The following is a 24,089-nucleotide window of genomic DNA, read 5'->3' as shown; positions in this document are numbered from 1 at the left end:
CATGCGAGGTATGGATGCAATTATAAATGCTACATGATCATGTTGCTGATACCTACAATAACCTCTCTCTCTTTTTGGAGATTGGATTCCATTTTGATTTTGTGGCCCCATCTTGGGTGATGTTGAAACTTATAGTGTTGGCTAGTATAAAGTCACCAACTGGTGAATCTCTCCAATCGTTTGTCATGGGATTGAACTAGCTATTCTATTAGCTCTAGGTGGTCAGGTAAACCCTAGTTCTAAGATCATCTCATCCCATTGATAGCTTGAATGTTCTTGGACATGCCAAACCGAATTTACCCTAAGAGTCATTAAATGCCATAGGGCATCGATCTTTGATGGGCCATATCTCAGAGCTCATGCAAGGTATGTATGTTATTCTAGGTGCTACAGGATCATGTTTCCAACACTTGCAATAGCTTTTCTCACTTTTTGGAGATTGGATTTTATTTTTATTTTTCAGCCCCATCTCGAGTGATGTTGAAACTTGTAGTGTTGGCCAGTACAAAGTCACCAACTGGTGAATCTCTTCAATCATTCATCATCGGATCAAACTGTCTATTCTATTAGCTTTGGGTGGCTAGGTAAACCCTAGTTCCAAGCTCATCTCATCTCATTGACCACTCGAATGTTCTCGAGAATGCCAAACCAAATTGACCCTAAGAGTCATTAATGTTATAGGGAAGTGATCTTTGATGGGGCATATATCGGAGCTTGTGTGAGGTATCGATACAATTATAGGTGCTACAAGATCTTGTTGTCAATACCTACAATAACCTCTCTCTCTTTTTGGAGATTGAATTCCATTTTAATTTTGCAACCCCATCTTGGGTGATGTTGAAACTTGTAGTGTTGGCCAATATAAAGTCACCAACTAGAGAATCTCTCCAACCATTTCTTGTGGGATCGAACTATATATTCTGTTAGCTCCAAGTGGTTGGGTAAACCCTAGTTCCAAGATCATCTCATCTAGTTGACCGCTCAAGAATTCTTGGACATGTCAACCAAATTGACCCTAAGAGTCATTAAATGCCATAGGGCAGTGATCTTTGACAGGTATATCTTGGAGCTCGTGCGAGGTATGGATGCAATTCTAGGTGCTACAAGATTGTATTGTTGACACCTACAATAACTTCTCTCTCTTTTTTGAGATTGAATTTCATTTTTATTTTTTGGCCCATCTCAGGTGATATTGAAACTTGTAGCGTTGGCTAGTACAAAGTTGCTAAATGGTGAATCTCTCTAATTGTTCGTTGCAGGATCAAACTATCTATTCCATTAGCTCTAAGTGGCTAAGTAACCCTTGTTCCAAAATCATCCCATCCTATTGACCACTTGAATGTTCTTGAGCATGCCAAACCAAATTGACCCTAAGAGTCATTAAATGCCATAGGGCATCAATCTTTGACGAGGCATATCTAAGAGCTTGTGCAAGATATGGTGTAATTTTGGGTGCTACACGATCATGTTGCCAGTACCTATAGTAACCTCTCTCTTTTTAGAGAATAGACTCTATTTTGATTTTGCAGCCCCATCTCAGGTGATGTTGAATCTTGTAGTGTTGGCCAGTACAAAGTTGCCAACTGGTGAATCTCTCCAACCGTTCATCGAGGGATCGAACTATCTATTCTATTAGCTCTGGGTGGCTGGGTAGACCCTTGTTCTAAGTTCATCCCATCCTGTTGATCACTCAAACATTCTTAGGCATGCCAAACCAAATTGACCCTAAGAGTCATTAGATTCCATAGGGCAGTGATCTTTGACAGGGCATATCTCAAAGCTCATGCAAGGTATGGATGTAATTTTGAGTGCTACAAGATCATGTTTTTGACATCTACAATAACCTCTCTCTCTTTTTGGAGATTGGATTCCATTTTGATTTTGTGACCTCATCTCTAGTGATGTTGAAACTTGTGGTGCAGGGCACCTAGGTGGCAACTGGATATGTCATCTCATCCAATGATGGGGACTCATGATAGAAGGTAAAGGGGTGATCATATACCTCATTTTGAACATTTTATTTTTTATGGTAATAAGGCAATCCTTGTAAACCCAAGTTGCCTTAGTCCCAAGGATTTTTGCTTTTCTATTGTTTTTGTTAATAAGTTGACTCAAGAAGTGTTTTGAGAGTCATTACACCTTAGATAGGTCCTATGTGTTACCAAAAATCACCTGGTTAAGTTCTAGGAAGAGTTACTGAAAAATTGCATTTTGCAATAAAAGTCTCTAACAACTTTTTGACAATTTTAGTAAGTTTTTGGAAAAATGTTGAAATTAACCTTGTAACCAATCAAACCAATTGGTAATCAGTTGGAATGGATGTCAAATGATGAAAATACCCTCTATGAAGTTAGAGGAGGCATAAGGTGTTGGTGATTATTAAGTTCTTTTTATATGGTAAGGAATCACTACTTATGTCAAACTTGTATATAGGATCATTTAGTTATTGTCAAATATCATTACTCCATATTTTAGAACAACAAACCCATACTTTGTCAGAAAGAAACACCACTTTAGCTACATGTTATCACTAAATGGAGTTAGTGGAAGATGTTAAGGATCTTCTTGGTTGTCTTAATAGCCATTTTAGGGGTTTGAAACATAATTACTTCCCTTTGTGAAGAGTTGGCAAAAAATCAGCAAATTACATATTGCTACAAAGAAAATATAGTCATAGGATGTTGGAAGATTATTTTCACTCATAGGATGTTGGATAATCTCTTGGAAGGATGGAATAGATGATAGATTTAAGTTTGTGAGATAGTTGCTAGGTGTTCTTTGAAGTGTCTAAGGTGTTAGTTTGAAGCAAGAAGTTGATTATGATCCATTTCTCAAATTTGCTCATTTTTCCCTTATTACTTCCCAAGTCCTGAATAGGGAAAGTGATCAACTAGTTTTGTGAAGTTGGGTAGAAGTTTGTTTAGTTTTGTAACCAAGTTGGAAAGAGTCTTTGAAGACACTTGGGAAGGTGAAAAAGGTAGTTTTCCTTAAAAACTTGTTCTTGTTGGGAATCCACTAGCTTTTTGTGTGAGAATTTTGCATCATTTTGGGTGCAAATTACATTAAAATGAAAATAGATGAAATGTACTTAAAACATAAACAAGAAAAATAAGATATATATTATAATAAACAATAATGTAATACATGAACAAACATATCATATATTATGATAAACAATAATTTCATAAGTCTAATAATGTCATGTATCAAATATATGCCATACACCAAATATAAAATGTCATATATACATCAAATGTATGTCAAATATGTCCACTAATATATAATCCAAGATATATGTCCACTAATACCTATACATGTGTGTCTATCACTATATCTTCTCCTTCTCATGAGGGGAAGGAAACAAATCCTTAGAGTTCTTCGGTCATTGTGAGGAGGGAGATGATGGGGATGATGGGGTCTTCCTCACATGCTCGCTCATCCTCTTGTTTAGGCTTCTCTCTAATTGGAGTTGATACAAATAAAGTAGATATAAATCAATAATTATTATACATTGAAATCAAATATATGTACACACAAAATTAATTATTTTCTTACCACCATCAAATAGTCACTTTGTACATCCACCTTAACGACTCATGAATGATCAGGATTAACAAGGCCCCTAATCACTCAATCATACTTATAAATACCATTTGAAATTTCAATACTAACTATTGTAAATAACAACTAAACCTATGAAAACCCTTTCATACCTTAGTTAATGGCTCTGAACTAGCCATTGTGACAACAACTCCACAATCGATGGGCTGGCCAAGATGAGTAGGAGTCTCAAACATCAACAACTGCAAATCATATAATACAATTTACATGTAACATGAAACATGACACAAATATAATCAAATTAATTAAATTAACATGAAACGAATGTGCCTTTGTGAAGCTCGTATCATGCCTAGGCTTAGAGTCCCTTGTGAATGTTGATGGCCTAGTAGAGAATTGATGCACATGGATAATTCTTTTTTTTCAATCCTTCATATGATTACTTATAAATATATGTATTAATTTAAATGATTAAATCAATACACACCTCTCAACTTGTCAACAGGTAAAATGGGGCCAGGGAATCTGTACTAGGGCCATCAACACTCTTACCCTAAATTTTGAGCAATGTCAAGACATGCTAATTAATTAGTCATTCAGTGAACATATGAAATGTGATCAAATTGATTTATTATAATTGTAATTTACCTATGTTTCAATGCCAAATGTGTCACTCACAAACTCAATAGTGACTATCCCATCATCCATAGTGTCTCCAACATGACTGCCAAATGTGCATAAGAATCCACATGATGTGCACATGTGATTGTGATGCAAAGAAGGCTCCTCCTCAACTAATGGACTAGCACAATGAATGAGGTTATGTGTTAAAACATTGATAGTCCCTAGAGTATTGGTCTTTACATGTTTTGTCACTATTGAAGGGATAATCACATGCTCACTGTATGGCTTGACAACAGGCACCCTATTTACATTAGGGTCATGATGTTCCCCCGACCTCTCAAATGATGACTCCCACCTCTACCCTAAGAATCTAACACATCAAAATAATTGGGGATCTCCCCAAGGACAAATGCACAATACAATTTCTTTAAGAAATACATTGGAACCTCATGATTATTACAGGGAGGGGCATCAAAGACCACTCACCATCTATCTCAAATTATTTATAATATCATCATGTATGCACCAATGGATGGGGAACCTTTTAGTTGTATGTATAACAATATCTTGTTCTCTAGGTCTTTTAAACAATGCACATATACTACCTTTTGCTATTTCCTTTTTTTCTTACACCTTTATAGGATAATTTTTTTGCATACTATCTTCTTTGTTCTTCTCTCTTAACACGCCAAATATCCAACTGACCACTAACAGAAGCTACATAGCTCATAATGGACTCAAGAGAGGATGCCAATTGTGCTCTCATAGGATTGGTATTCCCACAAGCTTCTAACCTACCAATTATTGCTTCTAATTCATTTTTCCCTATTTCTATTTCATTCATTATATTGTTTGAGGTACCAAGAGAAGGTCTTTGAATTGATAGAGGTTGCGAAAGTTCATTTTGATCTTGTGGAGGGTTTTCATTTTGATTTTGTTTATTAGGCTGGGGATGTGGTGGTTGATTATTCATATTTCTTGATAAGAAACCAATTGCATTTTAAATAAATAAACAAATTTGAAGCAAAACAAAAAAATTAAAAAAAATACAAAACAATGCAATAACATACAAAACAATGCAAAAACAAGACTAGAAAACATACTACATGATCCCAATCTTGATCTCTAGAGACGAGGAGGCATTTTGAGGAGGAGAGTGAGAAAATTCTTCAACTTCTACAAACTATGTGCATGTTGTTGAGGAGAAAGAAGCCAACAACAAAAAGAAATGAAATCAAATGGAATGGGTCATAGGTTTGCAGCCCATAAATAAAAAGTTTTAGGTTTTAAAAGTGTGCACACGCTTTGGCTTGTGCTTTACAAGCCTAAGGCTTGTGGAGCCTAGCCCAAGCCCAAGCACATGCACACTATAGCATGTGCATGCTTTTATAATTTTGAAAATTAAACTTGTGTGTCATCTTTTTGGCACCACAACTTGGTTCATTCACCCACACAAAGGTTCTTCCAATCTAAATATCTCCCTTCTTAATGATTTAGACACTGTAGAAGCTATCCAAATAACCACACATATATCTAGGCTATGTAATAAAAACATAGGCTTCGTTGATCAATGAAATGTTTCTACTAATATTTGGCAAAAGCTTTTTCATATTGTGGGGAAAAAGAAGGCCAAAGATAGAAATAAATAAGAATCTTATCTCCAAAATAGATTTAATGAATTAGAAACTAGCCCTCAACAATAGTGGGGGATTATAACATTGCTCATCTTCTTGCTAGCACTATAGACGAACTTAGAAAGATTCAAAACTATAGATTTCAAGGACAAAAGTGTAGAGCCAAAGAAAACTGGATCCATGAAGGAGATAAGGGCTCTAAATACTTCTTTAATCTTATTATAACTAAGCAAAAGAGTGAGCTTATAGAAGGCATTCAAGGTGACATGGGCCACACTTGTGCCCCGCAAGATATTTCCCAAATATTCTTTAAGTACTACCAAAATCTTTTTACCTTTGAGTTTAATAATTCCCAAGAGGAAACTCTTGCTAAAATTTTGAAACTTATCCCAAATCATAAGAATGGAAACCAACATTGAGTAAAGTGATATCTATTGAGGAGATTTAAAAAAACAATAGGAGATATGGCCAATGTGTAACACCCCGCTCGGGAACCCAAGAGAAATAAACCTAACATGTTACTATGTTTACTGAACTATTTTTTTTTAAATTTTAAACAACATCAAGATAACATTAATGCGGAAGCAATAAGAACATACATATCAAATACACATTTGCAATTACAGATATAGTTTCAATTCCTCAAGGGTTCCTTTACGTTGAGTCACATTTAATAATTTTAAATTAATTAGTTTAAGTTTCAAGTACAATGTCTCAAGATCATAAAGGAATAACAGATACATAATCGCATAAGCAAATGCATAAGTATAAACAATACAATGAAAGTACATCCAATTAATAACATCCACTGCACATGTCGCAGGGTATGTGAGAAAAGATACAATACATCAGAATACATGATAACATATATATGCATCATCTGAAACAAAGTCTTTGAGATAAGAAATAAGAATGATAAAGGTGCATCTTCTGCAACGAACATCCAACAACTGGCAATGTGAAGGGGAACCCAAATGGTAAGAAGACACTACCTCTCGATCGCGTGGTTACCTAGTCAGGCTTCCACTCTCACCGTGCAGGGAAGATAATGAACGATCCACATACGACTATCAAACATAAAACATTCCTACGCAAGGTACCCCTAATAGCCAAAACTACGTCAAAGGTAACACATGCTACTCAAGAAGATAAAATAATCCAGAAAGAAAGAACACTCCATCCAATACCGACATCAGATAACCAAACATCATACACAAACCAAGTATAAACCAAATACCAAGATCACAAGATAAAGTCAAAAAAAGACAATCACCTCAAGTCAAAAGCCACATGTCAAAAGTACATCATACATGAATCACCAATCATCATCAATGAAAGTAAATAACCATAATAAACACATCTGACAATAGATACACCACCAACAATAAGTACACCACCAGAGGTACACAAATCTACAGAGGAGACTCAGGCTATATACTAGGGAGTGTCATCACATGGCTGCTTGAGTTACCCTGGACTGATCTCTTAATAGACCCCAGACCCTCAAGCGTTGAGTTACCCTGGACTGGTTACTCTGAACCCCGAACCCTCAACCTCACACATGTGGAAACCAGAAAGCCCTCTCAAGAAGACGAGGCACTCATCCCATTCCCATCCTTAGTCTATACAAGCACTCAAGGCATGGGTGGATCAAATATCACTAACTTATCTTTTTAGTGTGTTTTCCCCCCAAAAGTTTTAATTACTAGATTATCAGTTATTACATAACTTGCATTAGGTTACCCTGGCACTAACCACTTTGGGTCCCGGACCCCTATGCAAGCCACTCCCAAGTCACGTACCTAGACAACCTCTCCTAAGCACATAAAAACACAGTTGTGTCCCATACCACAACACTCATAATGATCAAACTCGGTTCCTTAACAGGCAACCTGATAATAAAATGGTTCTCCCATCCAAATACACATAAATGCTCCACAAGTAAATCTCATAAATATAATCTCAATCTGAATCACAAGACATAACATGACATCCAACCACAAAATAGTATCAAAGAAATTCCATTAAATCTCTGGTGTACGTCCTAGACTGGTCAACATCTAATCAACACCAAAATCCCAAAGTAGAGACAGTATAAGCAAAACAATACAGTTTCATAGTTTGGGTTTGATCTGAGAATACTCAATTTGATTAGAAGTAAAGTTTTCAATTTTGTTCAATGTACATTTTCAAGTAGATACAATCCATCGTTTACTCCTTCCATTAACCTATTCTTTCATTTAAATAATTACGCAATCACCCCTATATTGGGTTTTAAATCAATTTTTCCAAAATACTCTAAGAGAATTTATCTATTTAACATATTACATAGTACATATCGATAGTTAAAATTTCTATTGAGTAACTTCGATTATCAATTACCTCGATTTAAATTACAATTAATTAAATTAATTATTACAAAAATATCTATATTAATTTCTTAATAATTACCAGTCATTAATAAAATAACTTCACTAATTAATAACTATGTTCTAAAAGCATTAATATTTAAATTAATAATCATTATTAAAATTCATTAATAAATATAATTAAATAATATTGAAATCTTATTAATAAATATTATTAATAACAATAGTATTAATTTTTTTTTTTTTAAAAAATAAATATTAATTAAAGTTTAATATTATAAAAACCTTAACAAATATAATAATTTAAAACTTTTAAAAAACTTTAAGAACATCCAAAAACTTACCATACTTAACAAGGAGGAATTAAAAGGTTTGAAGCGATCAATATTGCTGCCTACGCGCTATTAATATGCGTGCAGCTTGCTGATCGCAGGTACTCTGCGATCACGCAGGTACCCCGCGATCATGCAGGCTCGAATTACGTACGCCGCCAGGAAAAGTCAGTGGGGGTACGGGTATGTCCCTCCCCAATACATTTAATAATATATTTATTTTTATTTTTATTTATTTAAATTTGTTTTTAATATAATCCGCTCCTCATTTAAACAATTAAACTCAGATTCCCATCTCCAATAAATTCTTTAAAAAGATTATTTATATTTAATTTTATAAAAAAAAGAAATCATTTTTAGAAAATTCCCCTTCTATGATCTCATATATATATATATATATATATATATATATATATATATATATATATATATATATATATATATATATATAATGATTGAAATTTTAGTCTAATAGGAAAAATAAGTTGAACCCATCGGATTTTCAATCTAGGATTTTCATTTTCAGAAATAAACCCTTTCCAAATTTAAATTTCTAAATCTCATTTTTAATTCAAAACCCATATCCTAATTTAATACCAATTTCTTTCAATTATAGAACGAGGTTATCTAAATAGTTTTTTTTTTTAAAATCCAAATTCACAGATGAAATCAAATAGCAAAAGATGTAGAACAAAGGGTGGCAAGATACATACAATGAAATTTGAGAAATCAATTTTCAACAAGAACGAAGAAGACAAAGATCCAAAAGTATTTCTACAATGGTTCACAAACCCTACCTTGATCTTATGCTAACAATATGGTGAAACCCTTGCTAATCCAAACCCTTCCAAGCTTCCAAAGATTTTTTTATTCCCCTTTCCAAAAGTGTGTTCCCTGAAACCTGTGTGTGCAATAATGACCCAAAAATTCCTAATATAGAATCTAATTACCTTTTAGGGTTTCTGTCTCCACAACTCTAAAATCACAATTATTTAATTTAATTAATTCTTTCATGCACAATTAATTTCCTTTTTAATTAAAATATTCTTTTATTAATCCTTCATGCACTTTAAGTGAATTATTAAATTACTTTATTTAATTTTCCACTTGACTTCGATTTTAAATTAATTTATTAACTTTTAAATCTCATGCGCACTTTTAAAATATCTTAATCAAGTGCACATATTTTATCTTTTAATTAATTTCTTATATTAAAAACTCATTCATGCAAACTTAAAACATATTCATAATTTAATATCTTTTTATTTCTTAATTTATTTTTGAACGTTTAATTTGATAAATATTTATTAACTTAAATAACAATAATATTTAGCATTTATTTAAAAATGAACTCTAAATATATTATTATTAAATTAAATAAATATTATCACGTTCTAAATTTAATCTTATAGCTTTTATCTTCCAATTCAATTCTTTTTATTTAATTAATTTTTCAATTAATTAAATATAATTAGATATTCAAAATGTCATAATAATTTCCATTAAATTAAATCATTAAGTTAATCCTTTAATTAGACTTAATTAACAGAAAATTTATCAAAGACTCACAAAACAACATACGCACAAAATACTCACGGGTTTTAAAAAAAGGGTAGACAGTCTGTTACGAGTCCTCCTTGCAGGATAAGTATTTTAGGCTATGGCTAGGATTGGACCTGATCATTATCTTCCCATTCTCACCATTTGAGTATTTGTAATAGGGCACGCTCATCCTGGCAATTCAGGGAAGTCAATGCCCGGTACCTGCATCCTGCATAAAAGACAAGCATGTACATGTATATAATATATCTAAACTAAACAAACAATGGCGGGGAGTGGTTCATCGTGTAGATCCCGACTAGCAGGTGACTACGACTCCCTCCCTTAACCACATCAAACACATCAGACATAAAGATAAAATAAACATGTGCACCATACACATGCAAGTATGGGGTAAGTGTCATAAAAATCACAAGTCTAATATCAAATGTGTACATATAATAATGCATCTCTATCAATACAACATAATCATCATTAAAGACATCATGTTAACATTTTTATAAAAGAAACCACATTTACTAACTAGGATCATTAAAATATCATTAACAACACATGAATGAAATCAACTAAGCAATAATAACTGATACATTTGTAATCAAAGTCATGAAATAATATCATAATATTACAAATCTAGTATCTCTAAAACTAATCAAAGCATAAAATCAGCCTAAGGAATTTGACAATGATAGCAAAAATGCAAACTAGGGGCAGGCACTACACAATGATATTTTTTTTGGAGTTAATGGTCTTCCCATTTAAATTCTACAAGAAAAATATAGATTGGATCTCTCTAGAACTTTTCAATCTATATAATAAAGCCTACTCTAAAGGATCTTTGGGGAAAGAAATTAACATGGGTATCATCAAATTCATTCCTAAAAAGGATGACAAATCCCAAGTTGGAAATTGCAGAACAATTACACTCCTCAATCTATCCTATAAAATCATAGCCAAGTTGCTTGCTAGAATAATAGTTGGTCTTTTCAAGGAGGTGGTTATATAGACTCAAATAAGCTTTATTAAGGGCATATACATTATAGAAAATCTAATTACAAGTTTGGAAGCATTGCACTAGGCCAAGGAAATTGGACAAGAGGTTGTCATAATATTACTAGACTTTGAAAAGGCCTATATGAAAGAATAGAATGACCATTTGTGATAGGGGTGCTTGATCCTCTTGGTTTTCAAGCCTATTTCTATAATTAGATAAAAGTATTGTTAAAAGATTATTCTACTGTAATTGACACTAATGGTTTTTTCTTTCAAATCTATTTCCCTTCAGAGGTCGATTTGAGAAGGTTGCCCCATTATGCCCTCTTTATATGTTTTGGTTGTTGATGCTCTCTTTTACATCCTTAGATTCACTTCTCTTAGACCTCCTCTCAAAGGAATCTCCCTTCCTAACCAGGATAATCTTCTTAATACCCAATTTGTTGACTACACTACTCTTTTCATTAAAAATTAAGGAGGAAAAAATTGTTAATGTGATTGTTAGACTCCAATTTTTTTGCTTAGCCTCTGGTGCCAAAATTTCTCCTCACAAATCTACTATCATGGGGTGGAGTGAGTCATGTCCAACCTAGGTTTCTCAAAAGGGATGGTCTTGGGTTGGCCTGAGTTCCATTGTTAGATATTTAGGCATCCCCTTGGTTGTTTTCCCTTCATCAAAGACACGTGGAACTAGATTTATTATGAAATATAAAGGAAGCATCATAATTGGAAGTCTCTTCTTCTTTCACTAGCTGGAAAGGCCCAAATTATCCAAAAGGTTCTTTCTTCCCATTCTATATACTTTTCCCTTGCTTGGCTTTTTAATAGCTACCAGATTGAAAAACTTGATAGAATTCTAAGGGAATTTTTGTGGTCTAAGGTTAAGGGTAATAGAAAGAGATGTGTAGTGAATTGGAAATGGTGTTACATACTGAGATGATGAGGAGGTCTAGGTATGAGAGATCTTAAGGCCCATGACATAGGTCTTGCTACCAAATGGATCCTCAAATATAGTAGTGGTAATGAACCTAGAAAGTCCTTGTTATAAATAATATTATGAATTTTGTTATTAAAAAGGGGGAAAGATGGAATGATGTTCCTTTTGCTAATATGATTTTTGGAGACTTTGAAATCAAAGTATTTGGTTCTAATGTGTTTGCCTCCATATGGAAATCATGGACAGTAGTTTGTAAGTCACTATGTTCTAAAGGTGTAGTAGATGGTCCTCCTCGCTTCTGTGTTATTAATAGATCAGTTTGGTGGGATATTTATCATAAAGGTAAGCCTTTAACCTTGAGTCAAAGTTTCTCTACTAAAAATTGGAATGGTAAAGACATTAAACTTATTGGTGACATTATTATTACAAATATGATGGGGACTTGAGAAGAGCTTAAGGATAAGTTTGATCTCCCAAATTCTCATAAAAACCTTCTCCACCCTCAAGAAAGTTGTAGGTGCTTTCTTCCTTGGTAATATGGTTCTCAATTTGGATATTTACAAGGAAACCAAATGGCAAGATGGATCCACACTTGAAGATATTAGTACTAAAAAGATCTGTAACATGTCAATACAGGATCCATCTATTCTAAAAGAAAGAAATAAAAATAGGTCTATTAATTTGTTGAAATCCAATTGGCATTTCATGTTAGAGCTAAAGGTTAATTTAATTTATAAATTACCTTTTTCTCCCTTCTTAAGATTTCACTTTATGCACCTTGCATTTTTCCATTTAATAATAAATTAGCAATTATTAAATGTCATTTACCTCTTAGGGTTTCCCTTTTAGGTTTTTGATCTCCTTCTATAAGGATTGATCTTTTGTAATTATCTCTCATATTTTCAATCAAATATAGTTCTCATATTTTTAGTGCAAAACCCTTGCCTCTTCTTTGCTTTTTCCTCTCTATGATAGGTTCTTGTATGTAGGTGTCCTTTAGGTTTTATGGATTTGTATTGCTCAAATTCTTCATGGTATCAGAGCTAGATCTACTATAGCTTATTTATTATTTGGAGAAAAAGAAGAATGAGGGTTTGATGGGACAAAAAAAGACATTTTTTGAGTATTTTATGTGAAAATATGAGGTTCTATAATTTTTGGAGCACTTTGAAGCCAAATAGACCTCTCAATTGGATTCAGAAGGTGTCAAAACCCCCATCTTCATATAAAATTTGTCAATTTTGGACAATGTTGATTGGGGAGGCAAAAAAAATTACATAACAAGGTCGTACGACCTCTCCATGCACTCTAATGCAAAAAAAAATGCAAAAAAAGTCACAAAAACCATGATTTTTAGCAATGGCAATTTAAAAAACACCATTATAGTTTGTGAAATTGCAAGCAGTAACTAGTAACCACTAGCGGTCACAATTAACCACCAACGATCTTCACCACCCGCTCACCACTACTCCTCCCATCATCTGCTCTCACTCCACTCAGGCACCACCCACACTCCACCACTATTGGTTGTGCCTCCAAAAGCTTTGCTCATCCACCACTTTGCCCAATGCGCTTGCATGCAGTCATGTGGGGGGTGGAGGGTTTAACTTTAGCCCTTTTAAATTTTTTTTTAAAGGGTTTTCAATTTTTTGGCTATACAGAGGCCGAACGGTCTTTTCGCTCTAACTTGAGCATATGGGGGTATGTTTTTTGATCCCAAAGAAGTGTCAAAAAATTGATTCAGAGATGAAGATGATGGTGTAGGTATTTTTTCAAATTTTTTTCTAGTTTGGTACCTATTTTTTGCTTGAAGATAGATAATGCTTTCAATCTTCTGGGGGCATAACTTGCTCATTTTAGCTTTGTTTTTCGATTTGAAATAAGTGTCAAAAAACTCTTCTTTAGCCCTACCCAAATTCTATGTTAGTTTCATCAATATTTCTCAAAGGTACATGTGATTCTCAAATTGAATCTTTTTTTCTCTCTTCTTGTTTACAGATTCCTTCTAGCAGTCAAGGTTCAGTTTTTTATATTATGGGGGGCTATTTTGTATTATTGTTTGTGTTATTTACATCAGCAAACTAGAAAATTTTAAAAAATAAATCCAACACCTCTAAAACAATGGCCAAGACCTCTTCTTATCTAGAACTTCTGACCCCTCATAACTATCAAACACAGAAGACCTTGATGACACAACTTCTCCAGTCAAAAGGGTTGTGGTTTTGTTTAGATGTAGTGCAACCAGTTTTATAGAGGCCTTTTGAGGTCATGCAGTAGAGGAACAATATGGATGAGGCAATGGGGTTTATTTCTTTATAGGTATCTGATAGCCTACAATTTTATCTTGATGGGTACAATACCTCTCTAAATATGTGGACCAAGCTTGATGGCTTGTTTGGTACAATGAATGAGTTTAGGGCACTTCAAATCAAGGCATAACTTACCTACCTTGTACCAATTTTTTTTCCTTCTATCAAGGACTTCTTGATGAAGTTCAAACAACATAGGTCATTACTGTAGGGTTGTGGGAAAACCAAGACTGACACTGAGTGCATTTACTTGATTCTTTATAAGCTTCGTGGAAACTTTTAGATTTTTGCTTCTACCTTCTATTCCACCAAAGATTCTTTGGGTAATAGATTTACCATGCCATCCTTTGAGGTTTTCTTTTATCATTTAACTCGAGAACAAGCTAAACTCTCTCAGTTGGATTCTCTCAAAGGCTCACAGACTTATGCATTGGTAGCTCAACCATCTTCTAGGATGAAGGAGAAGACACACAAATCACATTCTACAGAGTCTTAGATTGATTCTAGCCTTCATAGTTCATCAAGTCCACCTCCTCCTAAGGGGGGTAAACCAAAGCCAGAAAGACCAAAGTGTGCTTATTGTAATAAGCCTAATCATGATGAGTCACATTGCTATGAGAAGAAGTTAGATGGCTATGCCAAATAGGTTTCAGATTTGACTACTCCCATTCATAAGAGCGACATTGATATTCCTTCTACTTCTCATAGATCATCTTCATCATCATCATTTCAGTCAAATGGTAAATATATAGGAAAGGGTCATGCATTATATGCAACTACTACTCCACATTCTTCTAGATGGTTACTAGATTCAGGTGCTTCACAACATATGGCATCTTCCTAGAAAATTGTTTTCTTCTTTTGAGGCTTCTCCTACTCCACACATTTTGATGGGGAACAACACTATTATGACTATATATTGGAAATGTTCTATTGGAATTGATGATGGTACATTTCAAGATGTACTTTAAGTTCCATCTTTGTCCTCTAACCTTCTCTCTATTTATCAGATTACACATAGTGGGACATGGAAGACAATTAATTTTGCACAAAATTTAGTACACATCAGAGATAATGAGATAGGTAACATTATTTCTACAAGTATTATTGATCACTCTTCCCACCTATACTCTTTCTCTAATTTTGGTCCACCATATCCACTATCGGAGACTCACTCTCCTTCTTTATGAGAGACTACTGCGATGAAGTCAGGTTGCTTGAACTTATGTGTTGTTCTTGAGACTAGTGTTGTGACTTCTGCACCTCCACCTCATGTTCATATTGCATCTCTTACATAGGATTACTCTTCAATATTTCCTACTATTGCAGCTCTAGTCATCAAGCCACCTATTGTAGTTGTTGAGGATATATCAAAGGACACACATCTCCTCTTAGATGATAGATTTACCACACTTGTTATCCCACCTCCACTAGGTATTCTATTTCAAGATTCTCATGCATTCTCCTTTGAGCATTAGTTAGGACTTCTAACTTCACCTTACATTGAGGGATTTTATCATCCTTGTCCATTGCCTTTGTTTCTTTCAGATTTGATTAACATTGGTATGTTCATTGACACAAGAGTTCTGTCATTTTGGGGTGCTATGGAGTCTCAAGCATCTATCATAGGGGGTTTTATTATACTTATGGTCTTTAGAGAGTCTCTTGAAATATTTCATTTGTGCATCCTTTTCTATCTCTTTTTGGAGTAGGGATTTTCCTACTGGGTTTTCTCTATTTCTTTGTTTCATAGAGATTTGGTTGTGATTGGGTACCTCATCAAGCCTTGTTGCCAGGACCCAAAGTTTCTTTCAACATTGCATAGTAGTTTTCTTGCTTATTCTTGCATTGTTTATAGTTGCATTATTGCTCATCTTAAAAAGGGGGGTGTTAGAGTAAAAGGTTAATTTAATTTAATTTATTAAATTACCTTTACTTCCTTAAGATTTCACTTTATGTACCTTGCATTTCCATTTAATAATTAATTACACTAGTACATTTGGGGTCATTTTCAAACTAAATTTTTGACGGCAAGCCAATTTGGCTTGTTAATTAATTTTTTAAAAAATGATCCTGTAACATCAAAATTTTGATGATAGTTAAGTTTAGCATCAAAATTTTGACATTGTCGAGAATATAAATAAAAGAAAAGAAAAGTGAAACTTCATTTATTCACATGCCAAAGTGTAGACGCTTGAGAGGGAGGCTTGAGGAAGAGTTTTATAGTGCCTTTGAAGGTAAGGGTTTTTTTGAACAACTCAAGATAAGTCGACACTTTGCTAGCAACATTTCATTGTCTTGAGATGTTTCAATTAGAATTGACAAGTAGTTGCATATTGTTTAAAAAAAACCCTTCTTTTTGTCACTATTGGAGTTTATATACTATCAGAGGAGGATATTATATATGTGTCATTTCATATTCACCAATTTTGCGTGACCCTAGAAATTCTGTGATAATTTATGTAAAGCTCAATGTGCTGTGCATTCTCTTTAATCAGGGCTCTGTACTCATGCTTTAATGTGTGACCATCATATTCATTTGTTATTTTGAGATAGAGAAGATATCATGGCATTCTACTTCAACTTCTATAGTTTTCAATGTGTTATTATAGCTATGCTTTTCCTTGCAAACTACATTATTCTACTGTGGCCATATTTGAGATTTGGTCAAGCATTTATCATGCATCTGCGAGTTTTGTGCTATGAGTTATTTGTCAGTTTCATTTTGTCAAAACGTTGGAGGGCATCTCCCGTTACCTTTTGATAATCGATCTCTCTTCTCCTCATTTGAATCTTTTTATGAATTTTTCCAATCTCATTTAGGATTGAGGATTGTACATTAGCTATGCTACTGGGTTCAGGCTCAAGATCTACCTTCGTACTTCTTCACTGAATGCAAGTGTCATTCTATTCATTGGTTTAAATCCATGATCACTTTATGATATGTGGTATTCCATCTTGCCAAAATACATACACCAAAATCTTCCATCTATATCCTTGGTAAGGGTAAGAGGAACCCCTATCCTTATATCCACACATACAGTATTCAACTTAGGCTAGCTTGGAGGACCGAGTCCCCAGGTGAAGAGTACGTTAAGATTATTTATCACACTGGCCACAATGTAGAAAACACACATGATGTCTTTATTGATATTATTTGATATCCTTTTGAAATTTATTTCTCAAATTTAGAAGTGAATCGATGGTGAATTCTTTGTCTTTTTAAACACCAGTAGCATATTCTTGTTTTTGAACTGCTATGTATGCCTTTAGAAAATACACATATTAATTGGTGTTAGAGAATCCAATTCATTTTGTTTGTTTTAAAACTTGAACTAAAGGGTGAACAATTACATCCTTAATTATTGCCAATATTAGGCCACTCTGTCGTTGGGAATTAGATAGAGTAGGCATGACTTGTGAATATTTGAGGCCAATCTGGTCGCACACTTGAATACACACACACACACACACACACACACACACACACACACACACACACACACACATACACACACACACACACACACACACACACACACACACACACACACACACACACACACACACACACATACATACAAGGAAAATATATGTCTAATTACTCATCCACAAAGATTTTAAGGGAGTGGTTATCCAATGTGGTAGAGGGGAACTAAACACCTCATTTATCGGGTCTAGGTGGACACTTAATTCTTTTTTGGATGTTACCTCCTTCCATATGAAAGACTTGATTCATTGTATGTGATTAAGGATGATTTCAAGTAGATATATGAGCCATTTCAGGCCTTGATTTTTCAAGCCAATAGCATCAAGTTTTGGTTGGAATATGTCAAATCTACTGTAAAAATTGAATTCTCACTTATACCTTAGATTAGTGCCCTCCTATCCTTAAAAATAATGGAGATTGTTATTAAGAAGTTCTTGACTTAATAATGTATGATAATTTATTGTTGAAGTTGATGAAAGAATAGCTTCCATGTGAATCACCTACATGCAAATGCCTATCACAAAAAGAGAGAAGCAAAAGCTATGGGGACTGGAATTTCCAAATCCATAAATGAGACATTCTTGATGAGAAACAAGAAATATTACTATTATCAAAAGTTAATCAATCTCAATTCTTAATGAATGTGTAAGAATTTTCCTTAGGAAAAAATTCACCTAAGATCAAGGAACTCAAACACAAGCACATAATAGACCAGAGTATGATCAGAATAACAATATAGTATTCAATTTAATGTACAAGTACACTAGGAGTGCCTATATATAACCTTTGAAATGATTTTATAATGTTTAGGAGTCAACACATTGATAAATCTTACAACCAAACACATGTCCACTAGGTGTGGGTTATCCTCCATTAAGCACAAGAGTAAGTGCGATGATGAGAGGATAAGCCTAAAAAGGTGTAGCAAGTAAAATTATATTGTAGACACCATGTGCTTAATTAAGAGTGCAAATAACTATGTTTTCTACATGACAACTTGGTTAATTATGTCAACTCCAATGTTGTAGACACCATGTACTAAATTAGAGTTGCTTACTTCTGTGTTGTCAACATGATAACTCATAAAAGTATGCAAACTCCTAAGTGTCAACCTAATAAATAATAAAATAATGCATTGACCTAAGTAAACTTAAGTAAGGTGTAAATAGTGAATACTTATTTACACCAACACCACCCCTTAAGTGCAACTTAGGGGAATGAGCTTAAGCTCACAAATGCATGATGCATCCTAGCTAGAAGGCCATGTTAGGTACCCATGTACAAAAGCTGTTAGAATTATTTAGAATAACTGAGAGGGGGGGTGAATCAGTTATTCAAGGTCCAAAATGCCCTATTAATACCCTTTTAATGAATCCATACCCTTTTTATCTATTCAAACTTAAATCATTCATATAAGCAAATTACTGTGAATCAACATGCAAAGATTAAACATTGAAGATCAACACATGACACAATGATTTACGTGGAAACCCAATTTGGGAAAAAACACTAGTAAAATGCTACTTGATTCTCACTCTTCTGAAGTGATGCCCTGTTAAGAGCTTGCCCTGTTAAAGGCTTACAACACATTGTTAAATGTGACCTTGTTAGAGGATTTCACCAAACTGTTAGGAATGGGCCTGGTTAAAGGTCTTTAGAACATCCACTTGGAATGTCACCTTGTTAAAGGATTTATCTAATGGCTGTTAAAGCAACCTAAGTCCATAGGATTTATCTTACTGTTACAATTGCTAGAAAGTAACGATAATGGTCTTTTGATCTGACATAACTTACAACATACTTTGCAGATTTCAGATCACTCTTTCAGTTTAATCCTTATGCTTGGCTTCAATCACTTCAGCTCTGACTTGCTTGTCTCCCTCTCAGGCTTCGTCTCCTTGAGTCTTCTTACTCATTCTGCCAATGCAATCATCCTTGTGGTCATCTATCCAAACAGAGTTCCTGTGTTATCTTCTCATTCTTCAGCATTTCATGCTTTTTATGCTTGACCACGGCTCTTTCATTACAACATCATAACTTCAACCTTTCTCTAGGTGTTCTAGTTACATCTTATTGATTGCCTCCACCTTGACAATCAACTAATTGATAGTATTTGGATCACTAAAACAATTGTCATCCCTACAAGTAGCAAGTTTGACATCAATGACAAAACAATGATTGAGGACATTCTTTACTAGTTCCATATATTATTCCAACAATTATTCTTATGATCATTTCAATCATTTCCAACAAAAGCAATGCTCTACATACAATGTGATGCAATGCAATCTCTCATAAAGTAGAGAAAGAGGGAAAAACTCATGGGAAAAACCCTCCTCCAAAAAAAGAGATAAGTACAATAAAGAAGATGAGAGAGAAGAAGACCTTAGATGAGGAAAATATCCCTCCCAAAAGAAAGAAGAGAGAAGTTAAGGGACTCCCCTTTCTACAACATCCTATACCCCCAAGAGATCTCACAAATGAATATACTTGACCTCAGTGAAAGCTTTGGTGAAGATATCTATGACCTGCTCTATTGTAGGGCAATACTATAATGCAATGATCTACTCATGTATACTTTGGTGTAGTTCATATGAACTTCAATGTGTTTGGTCTGTTGATGTTGAACTAGATGCTTTGAGATCTCAATGGCACTCTAATTGTCACAATGTATGACTATAGGTTTAGGTAGATCAAATCCAAACTCCTTTAGGATGTGTTGTAACCAAAGAGCCTTTGTAGCTACATTGATAGCTCCTCTATACTCAACCTCAATTGAAGAAAGAGCAATGTTATTTTGTTTCTTACTCTGCCAAAAAATAGGGCCGAAACCAAGCTGGAACATGTAACTTGAAGTAGATTTGCGAGAATCAAGGTCCCCTACATAGTCTGAGTCTATATATCCAACCAGTTGAAGTCTTGTACCTTCTATATAGTGTATCCCATGTGTATGTGTACCCTGTATGTAGTTCAAGACATGCTTGGTGGCCTTCCAATGAAGCTCACGTGGCTCTTGCATGAGCAAGAAACCACACCAACTACAAAAGCTATATTGAGGCATGTATGTGTCAAGTAGATGAGACTCCCAACTAACTATCTGTACAATGTAGCATCAACAAGTGAAGTGGTACACTTGGCCTCTAACTTGACACCTAAAAGAAAAGGAGTAGGAGCAGGCTTGTAGTCACTCATGTGAAATCGAGAAAGAAAGTCAAGAGCATACTTGGGTTAAGAAAGTGTGATCCCTACTAAAGACTTTTTGATCTTAATACCAAGGAAATAATGTAGTAAACCCAAGTCTATCATAGAAAATTTTTCCTGTGAAGGGGTCTTGACATTGGCAATGATGGATGAAGTACTTCCTATAATGATCAAGTCATCTACATAAAGCACAAGTATCAAGTGTGAGTCATCCTTCTAAAGAATATAGAAATTCTAATTATAATGACACTTGATGAATCCTCCCGAGAGTAAGAAGGAATCTATCTTAGCATACCAAGCTCAAGGAGCTTGCTTAAGACCATAGATAGACTTCTTCAATCTGCAAACCATAGTAGAATCCTGTATGAACCCCTATGGCTGCTCCATATAAGTCTCCTCATGAAGATCACCATTCAAAAAGGCACTCTTTACATCCATCTAATTTACAACCCAACCATGAGCTATAGCACTAGCTAGTGCCAAGCGAATGGAGTTCATCTTGGTGACTAGTGAAAAAGTCTCTATATAGTCAATACCCAGAATTTGTGAAAAACCTTTTAGAAACTAGTCTAGCCTTATGCTTATCCACACTTCCATCCACTAAAAATTTGGTTTGATAGATCCACTTACACCAAACCAACTTTCTTCACTTAGGAAGGGGAACTAAGTCCCAAGTGTTGTTTTTCATCAAAGAGTTATATTCTTCCTCCATGGCATTGTCTTATTCTAGAATCCCTGATGCTTCCTTAAATGACTATGGATCTAAAGCAATGGAAATATAAGCATGTGGAAATGATTTGTGCTATGACCTTTTCCTCCAAGTGTCTAAAGGATTCCCCACCAATGAACCTGCTAAATCAAGGATTTTCTATGCCTAATGAGGTTTAGTGGAAGAAGAAGGAATGTTCTCAACTATTTCTGGACCTTATGAAGGTGGTGTCTTGCGAGTCAAAGTTGAAGGAATGTCATTTTATGAGTCACTATCATCACTATTATCACTTTCCACAAAGGAGGAAGGAGGCTTTGAAGAATCCAAACTTGGACAAGTTTCTTCAAAGTGAACACTCCTCTCAAAAAATATTTCATGTGTCTCTGGATCCTTGAGTTTGTATGCCTTAAGATGGTTAGGATATCCAACAAATATACATGGTTTTCTTTGAGGTTCTAATGCCTTTTGCTTTTGTGGAGGTATCCTTGCCCTTGCTGGACAACCAAAAAGTTTAAAGTGCTTTACACTTGTTTTTCTGCCACAACACATCTCAAAAGGTGTAATTCCATATAAGGCCTTATGGGCTAACTACATCACTATGAACCAATTCAACAATAACAGTAGCCTTCCAAGACTTCCCCTTATCATATTTCTCCTTGGGATGCTTGCCTACTTCACAACCTAGACATACACCCTCTGAATACTTGACTTGAGGTAGACCAATGACCACATCCTTGCTGCTTAGTGGTTGAAGGTAGTGATAATTGAGATGTCCAAATCTCTCATACCATAGTTTACTTTGTGAATTTGAATGAGTAAACAAGGCAAGGGAAGTGGACTTAGGAACAAAATGAGAAAAAGAGTAAAGTCTTGTCTCATGATTAGCCTTTCCAACCGCCACCATAGAATCATCCTTGAGATTTTTCACCACAACTATATCAGGAAGGAACTCCACTTTGTTGCCACATCCATAGTGAGTTATTTGGTAGATTGAAAGAAGGTTGGTGCTAAGGTTAGGAACATGAATAACATCTTTGAAGATGCCATTGTCCAGATCAACATTCCCTTTCCCTTCAACTTCCACTTGAGTGTCATTTCCCACATAGATGTAAGGTATATTTGATGGTTTCAAAGAGGAAAAATGCTCCCTTGAAGCACCCATATGATGTGTAGCTCCTGAATCAAGAATCCATTCCTCAACATTGTTTGTACTTGCTACCAAAGCTTGTCCCTTACCCTTTGAAGTAGTTGAAGATCCCTTATCCTTATAGGTATTTGGTACATCAATTTTGTGTTTCCTCATTAGGTTTACCAATTCATCAATTTGCTTGTCCTTACACTCATGTTCATCATGACCATTCTTATTACAATAGGCACAAGTTTTCTTCTCCCTTTTGTTGGAGTTGTTATCTTTCTGATTATTTTTAGAAGAAGACTTACATTGTTGTGAGGAAGATTGTTGAGTGGAAGAAGATTGATGCTAGGGAGATTGTTGTTTAGAGGAGGATTGAGGCGTGTCAGCTTGTGGCTTAGCCTTCAACTGCTTCTGCTTCTTGTTGAAGTTTTTACCACTTGAATTCCTTTCATTAGCTACCAAGGCTTTGGTCTTGGAGGATTGGAGAATTCCCATACTCACTAAATTGTCATGTTCTAAGATCAACATTTCTAAAAATTTCTTGAATGAAGGCTTAATGTAGGCACTACCCATTGTTAATTTGTGAGTATTATAACTAGAAATAAAAGGAGCCTATTCAGGTGGAAGATGAGTCATTATATGTTTGATCATCTTTCCATCCTTGATGGATTCATTACAATCCTTAAGTTGTGCCCTATACATGTCTACTTTGGTAAGATAGTCTTTGATGGTGTTGAAATTCCTAGAATCCAATTTGAGAAGTTTGTCCTCTATGGTGTAGGTCATGTCTTCATCTACATTCCCATACAATGCTTCAGGTTTAGCCTAGACCTCTATTGAATCGATAAGTTTCCTAACATGATATTTGACGGGATCTGAGATATTCTTAAGCAAGGTTCCTAGGGCCATTTCTTGTTTGGATTCCTAGTCTTCTTTTTGAGCTTCATCAGTATCAGCTAGAGGTTTCTTTGTTGCACCAGTTACATAACGCAACAAACCTTTTTCAACTAATGGTTCCTTTATGTTTTCTTTCCAAGTAGCATAATTATGTGGAGTTAACTTTGAAAAAGAACCCATAATGAAAGAGCACAAAATCAAGGAGACACAAAACACAATACACACCCCCACTTTTCACTCAAAAAATCCCCCCCCTGCAAATGAAAGATTTTGGCACTTTATATGTAGTGCATTTACAATAGGCCACTTGTCAAAATGGACAAAGTGGGATTTTGATTTTT

Source organism: Cupressus sempervirens, chromosome 7 (assembly GCF_028749045.1).
Source record: "Cupressus sempervirens isolate cs-2001-9-10 chromosome 7, ASM2874904v1, whole genome shotgun sequence".
NCBI classification, from domain to species: Eukaryota; Viridiplantae; Streptophyta; class Pinopsida; order Cupressales; family Cupressaceae; genus Cupressus; species Cupressus sempervirens.
This window is presented reverse-complemented; position numbering follows the sequence as displayed.